The sequence below is a fragment of the Panthera pardus genome, unplaced genomic scaffold (genome assembly GCF_024362965.1).
Source record: "Panthera pardus isolate Hobbes unplaced genomic scaffold, ASM2436296v1 HiC_scaffold_13, whole genome shotgun sequence".
In the NCBI taxonomy this organism is placed as follows: domain Eukaryota; kingdom Metazoa; phylum Chordata; class Mammalia; order Carnivora; family Felidae; genus Panthera; species Panthera pardus.
The window spans coordinates 139554610-139562003 of NW_026526688.1; positions in this window are offsets into that span (position 1 = coordinate 139554610).

Here is a 7394-nt window from a genome sequence, read left to right on the forward strand (position 1 = left end):
TGCCCCGCAGACCCCGCTAGCACAATCCTGGCCCCGGGAATCCCTCCGGAACAAAGTCCGGTCGTGAGAATCCCAGCGCTTCGAAGTGCTTGCGGTGGGGAACCAAACCAAGATTCGCAGTCCAACTTGGGAAGCCTTTGGTGTGGCGCGGCTGGAGGAGAAGGCAGTTGTTGCCTCTAATGTATTTAACGGGCTTATTCGGTACTGAGAGAGCCGCCCTGAGCCATTAGGCCACAATTCGAGTTGCTTTTCTATTGGAAACTCTGGGTCACGCTAAACATTATGCCGAATTTGTTTTTCCGTATGGGAAGTTTTCGTCTGTGTCCGAGAGGGTGAGCGCACATGCACACCCGCGCTCACAGCAGGGCAAGAGGAGCAGGTCTGGGCACCAGCACATGTGGCTGACTGTCCAGTTGTCCTCTCTCACCCCAGGATCCCCTTGGCAGGAAGGATTAGCTAAGGACTCGCTGCGGCTTACTCAGAGCTGCAGTTGACTGAAAGATCGACCCCAATGAATGATTAATGATGCGCGCTCTGGGTTTCAGGAAACCTGAGAACCGAGAATTTCCATGTATGCAATGCCCCTTCTGTCATTTATCTGAGAAATATACCTGACTTGCATTCTTGGGATATTTCTGTCCGAAAACATATTTGGAGCTTTAAACTACACTCTGATACATTATTCATTGGTCATTTTAATGAAAAGGCCGTGATTTTGACCTAGAAGGTCAATTCACATAAGCCAAGGTTGATGTGAAGATACAGCCTTATCCATTATTGAACACCCGTTTAAAGGTTCCTATCTCGATAATGAAAAGCTTATAAAATGCGTGTAGATTTTTCAGGATTGGAAATATTCCATGACTAGAATACTTAACATCAAGGCAGCTGTGACACAAGAAGTCACCTGTGCAATACTGTGAAGCCACTGTGGGGAAAAAAGGTCATATCACACAAATGGGTGTGCATAACTTGAACACATGCCACTGACACACTATGAAAGATGCTGTTGGGGGCTGAACGCCCTTTCTCTTTCCACTGTTCTAGTCTCAAGCTCTATGCTTCCGGCTTTAACTAGTGTGGGCAGGCAGACATTGGGAACAGACGTGGAGTCCCTCAGAACGGTGTACTTTACTGAAGTAGTCTCTTTCCTGAGTGAATGATTATGGGATGCTAACCTGAGCACTGTGCCTTCTGCAAGGTGATGCCCTTGGTTCTGTGACAAGCTGTCAATTAAAGGCCCATAGTGGCACTGGATGCCATCAGTAAGGTCCCTTTCCTGTCACACAGTCTATCCCATGCTTCAAGGGGTGAAGATTTTCCAAACAAATCCAGTTGCTTGTTTCTCCTCCTCCTCTTCCCTAGGAGTCTGCTGAAAGAGCTGGAGTATCTCCTGCCCCAGACTCACTGCTATAAGCCTCTTCCCCAAACCTGGGGAGCCAAAAACCACTCGGCTGAGCTTCTGGAGACTGAGATTTGGCCTCTTGCCTTTCTTTCTTTCTTTCTTTCTTTCTTTCTTTCTTTCTTTCTTTCTTTCTTTCTTTCTTTTTCTTTCTGCTTCTCAAGTTACACCCCCATGGAAACAACCGTTCTTGTATCCATCCCTCTCTTCAGCTGCAAGATTCCAGTAGAAGATCAAACTTTTGTCTAGGGATGACCCAGGAAAGCCAAGACACTTGCTTGAGCCTCAGTCCACCTAAACCTGGTGGCTGGCAAGTTTCACTTAGACTTCCTCTGGGGTCCGAGGGGGAGACTTTAGGAAGAGCCAAGTGTTTAGGACAGAAGTGACCGACTCTTGTGGGCAGGGATTGAATTTGGCAGCCAGACTCGGTTCTTTTCAACTCTCCTGGATACTGGGGCAGAAGTAGTTCTTTTTTGGGGGGGGGGGCGGAGAGGGGGGAGTAGTGCGGGCTTAAAACCGAATCCTCGTGGCGTTCGCAAGAAAGCAGGGTGGAGGCCACTGAACTTTTAAAATCTATAAAACAGGATTAAACGTGTATTTGAGTCATTAAAAAAAAAAAGAAGAAGAAGAAACACCTGCAGGAGCTGAACAGTGAAAGAAGACTGACAATGCACGTGATCGGGGCGCGAAACCGGCAAGCCGCCTCCTCCACAGCTTGGCAGAGGCAGGAACCATCACCCTGCGCTCCTGGGCTGCGCCGGCCCTGACCCGCGCCTTGCCTGACCCGCGCCTTGCCTAACCTGCGCGCGGTTGGTCCCGCTGCGCGTCTGCTCACAGCAACTGTGCGGTCGGAAAAATGCTCATTTCACCTTCTCGACTACTCCGGGCTATATACTCCTCCAAACTCCACTCAAAGAGAGTAAGAGTCACTTTTTCTCTGGTTACTTCCGGGATCATCGAAAGCCCCCTGGCTGGAGACATCCCTGTGGTCCACGCACTAGCCTCGGAGCCTGGTCCAGGTCTCCTAGGCGCTGGCAGACGCGCGCCCACGGCCAGTACACGGTGCTGTCCTTAATTCCCCCATTCTCCAGGCCCCGAACGCGAGGACCAGGAGAAGGTGTATGCCGCTGGCTACCTGCAGAGGTAAAGCAAACGGTCCTCAAAGACTAGTTTCCACTCATCGCCACCCGACGTGGAACCGAAAAACGAATCCACAGGTTAGTGGGTCCCACCACTTACTCGCCGGGTTCCCAGTGCGCCGGCGTCAGCTAAGTCCTCCACCCCTTTCCGGGTTACCTGCCACTGCCCCCATCAACCGGAAGTCACTTTCTGCAGCTCTTAAATCCTTCAGCTTCATGGTCGGTGGCCCCGCCACCTCAGGACCACCTCTTGTAGCCCCAGCACCTGAGCTTTCTTTCTAGGCCTTTCCTAGTTGTGTCTGGGAAACCAGGTGGTGAATTTCTCTTACGTCTTCTGCAGCTCTAGATATGAACCAGTCACTCGCGACAGGAATCATAACCTGTCTCCTCAGGCTGACAACCAAAAGCCTAAGGAGAGAGAGAGATCAGGGCAAGAAAGTCAATGCCCAAGCTTCCCTTCACCAGAGGGACATGCTCACTATTTACAACCTTCCTCTGGTTGTAAACAGAGGCCAGAGTTTCCAGTGGCCAGCACTGGGAGGTAAGGCAGTGCCTGGTCCTTACTACCTGTATGGTGCTGAGACAGTGGAAGGACAAGAGGTAAATACTGGGATAGGGTGAGCAGTCCTGGGCAGTGCCAGCTCGGGTCCTGCGAGGCTCTCCAACCTGGGAACCAGGATGCCACCCGGCCAGCAGACCTGCACAGGCTTTTGTTCAGAGAGCCTCAGTGGCACCAAATCTCTGTTCCAGAGGTACCACACTCTGTGAGATTTGCCTCGTCTGAGGTTTGTTACACTGGCAAGCAAGGACGGATTTTCTTTGTTTGATCCGAGGACACAAGAGCCCAGATGTTTTCAGAACGTTTTCATGAGTAAGCTGCTTGAACCTGGCCCTAAAGCACCCTGTGGCCCTCCCTCTCCATTCCTGCCACCCTTCCACACACTGAGAGACTGTATCCAGATAGATAGCAGGACCACTTTTTGCTAACCAGGTCCCCGATGACCCTGCAGTGACTTCTAGTTCCATACAATGTTTAATGGAGGCACAGTGGTATTGTGGGAGGAGTCAGGAGTTGACCCTGTTGGGGCCTTCAGTCTATGCTCATGCCAGGACCCTCTCTTTCCTCCAGGCCTGGCTTCTCACCAGCCAAGTTGGCAGCAACTACATAACAAATAGCCTGTGAAGGAGCAGGGAGCAGGCTGAGAAGGGTGGGAAGGCACTGCGTGGGAAGGAAACAAAGACAGAGTGCACAGACAGGGTGGCAATGGTGTGGTCAGAAATTCTGCAGGTCCTGAGATTAGAGCTCTTCCTCTGTCTCCAGCATCTATTACTTCCCTCTGAGGAGGCAGTTGTTTTGAAATGGCCACAGGCAGCTGGTCTTTTCTATTTCTTGTGGAGTCAGAAAGCAAAGCAACTTTTGCCAGTAGAAGTGGGTCTTTTGTGATCTGAATTGACTCAGTGAAATCAGTTACCTTTCCTAAAAAAAAGAAAAAAAAAAAAAAAAGCTCAACTATAAAGCTCAATTCGGGTGCCCTCCAACTAACCTAGTGACTCTTTTGGTTTTAGCTTCTGATAAATCCCTGCGCTGAATCCCAAAGCACTTCCAGGGACCCAGGTCCCTTAGCATGTAATATCCAATTGCAGGGAAATCACTGCCCCTCTTCTGTTGGAAAATGCCCCTAGCCACAGAAGATGAAACATGTGGTTCCTTGTGCTTATTACACAAGAGTACAAAAAATATGTATATTTTTAAAGATCATGTCACCATCCCTTCCCCAAACAGGGCCCATTCTGCCCTTTGTAACAGGTTTTGTTCCTGGCACATTCTGCATTTAATCGTTTACAGAGGCCATTCTGAGCACATTTGGAGAGACGCGATTCCTCAGTCTTATTTCCCCATGCAAAGTGTGTTTGGTGGTAAGAAGAGTGGGGAATCAGAGACTTCTCATCTATGAGAGGAGAAATGGTGAAGCAGCATTCCTGCTCTTGGAATCACCCTCACATTCTGGATGTTTGGTTTGTATCCAGAGAGACAGGCCATAAGCAAATGGGCACTCATTCAAGAAAAATGAGGGCGGGGGATCGAGAGAAAGGAAGCACAGTGTCCTCTTCTAGGACATCCTTCTTGTGCCAAATGAGACAGGAGGGAAGAGAACAGAAGTGAGACCAAGCCTGGTACCAGTGATAAACAGATAAGAAGCTGCTGAAACCCAGAGCGCATGGTCTATCCATTCACCAGCCCAGTCAAAGGCCATTTGTTCAGAAAGTAATTTGATCAAAACTGATTTCTCAGACTAAGTCTGAAAACAGTCCACACAGACTAAGTTTTTTTCTCCAATAATAAGATGCTTTTTCCCCCCGAGTGTTAAAGGGATAAGGGGACCAAAATTGGAGATGAGACTTTTTGACTGAGAAGTACACGGAGTTGTAAAAATATCTTCAGCAATAGCAAGTGGATGTTTTGATTTTTAGTTTTTTTCCAAGAAAAGTTTAGGTATCATATTCTAGAAGAATACTCTTTGCATACTTTTCTAAAATCTGGGATTTTCTGAGAAGTCCCAAACCAAAAGCTGTTTAAAACAAACAAACAAAAAAAGCAAATAAATAATAAATAAATTAAAATTAAAATTAAAAAACAAAACCATCACAATGACAAAAAAAGCACAAAGAAAGTATCCCATTCCTGTGACCTTTAAGAGAATTATTTGTGAACAGCCCTTTTTGTTTCTTCTTCTCCCCACTCCCCCCACTGCCCTCTACATTGCAAGACTGCTAACTCAAAAATCCTGGACCATTCTTTTGATACTTTTGATAATCACAGTATAAAAGCATTCAATAATCACAGTATATAACAGCTAAAATTGTACCCTCAGCACCCATGTAAATGTATACAAATGAGATTTAAAATGAAACAGAAGGCCCTGACACATATAATTTATTTTGAATATTGTGATTATGTATGCATAATATAAAAGTCATGTTGATAAAGTCCATGAGAAAAAGTGTCTTTGCTGTTGGCCCATACCAGATTAAAGCAGTGATAGGATCTTTAGCTCCTGAAAAGAAATGACATACTTAGAGATTTAAAAAAAATTTTTTTCTTAATGTTTATTTATTTTTGAGAAACAGAGAGATAGAGCATGAGGGGGGCGGGCAGAGATAGAAGGAGACACAGAAAGCAGGTTCCAGGCTCTGAGCTGTCACCACAGAGCCCAACGCGGGGCTCGGACCCACGAACCTCAGGATCATGACCTGAGCCAAAGTTGGACGCTTAACTGACTGAGCCATCCAGGCGCCCCACTCACAGATTTTTTTTTTTTTAAAGAAAGATATACTTTATGCAAACCACTCTAGTATCTGCCCTATCTTTGAAGCTCCTGTGTAGTCCTTAAGTGAGGGGTTGAGGAACATACACGGTATTGCGATCAAGACTTTTCTTGGTTGTAGATGAGGCAATTTCCTGCTGGGAGGCCAGAGGGGCACACAGTGGAAGTTGGTGCTATAAGGAAGGTCACAACTACATGTATTGTGATTCAGTTATGCTTAGCTGTGTTTCACTTTTCTTATGGGTATGTATGGTCTCCAATTAATTACAAATTCCTCAAAGGCAGCCTCTTTTCAGCATACATTGCCTTGTAATCCCCCAAATACACAATAATGTGAATCCTACATGAGGATCCTTATCAGGAAAATTTCTCCCCAAAAGAGATAAGAATGTTAGCATTTAAAAGTACGTTGCGTATTCATTTGTTTTTTAGATTCCGTATATAGGTGAAATCATGTGGTATTTGTCTTTCACTTAGCATAATACTCTCCAGGTCCATCCATATGGTTGTGTATAGCTAAATTTCATGCTTTTTTTACAGCTGAGTAATATTCCACTGAGTATATATACCACATTTTCTTTGTTCATCAATCGGTGGACATTTTTAGGTTGCTTCCATATGTTGGCTGTTGCAGATAACACTGCAATCAATATATGGGTGCATATATCTTTCCAAATTAGTGTTTTCCTTTTCTTTGGAAGCAGAAGCAGAAGCAGAATTACTGGATTGTATGGTATTTTTATTTTTAGTTTGTTAGGGAACTTCCATACTGTTTTCCATAGTGGCTGCACTAATTTACTTTCCCACCAGCAATACACAGGGATTCCCCTTTCTCTACGTTCTCAACAACAGTTGTTGTTTCTTATCTTGAGACTAACTATTCTGATTGGCTTCGGATATGTCATTTGCAAATATTTTCTCCCATTCAGTAGGTTGCCTTTTTGTTTTGTTGGTGGTTTCCTTCACTGTGCAAAAGCTTTTTAGTTTGATGTAGTCCCAATTGTTTGTTTTTACTCTTGTTTCCCTTGTCTGCAGAGATAGATCCAGAAAAATGTTGCCAAGGTTGATGTCCAAGAGATTTACTGCCTGTGTTTTCTTTTAGGAGTTTTATGCTTTCAAACAAACGAAAAAGAACAGAGAGAAACAAGGCCTACAGATATGGAAAACAAATTCATGGTTGTGAAAGGGGAGAGAAGTGGGAGGATGGGCAAAATGGGTGAGGGGGATCAAGAGATACAAACTTCCAGTTATAAGATAAATAAATCACAGGGATGACAAGTACAGCCTGGGGAATATGGTCGATGATACTGTAATACACTCATTGTGGTGAGCATTTCATAATGTATATAATCGTTGAATCATTAAATTGTACCCCTGAAACTAATTTAATATTGGTTGTCCACTATCACTTGAATTAAAATATTTTTTAGAAAATTTAAAGAAAGAAAAAGCATCAGACAAGAAATAAATGAAGCTATTTTTTTTTTTTTAAGTACATCGCAATGCTGGAGGATTTGTAGTCTGTGA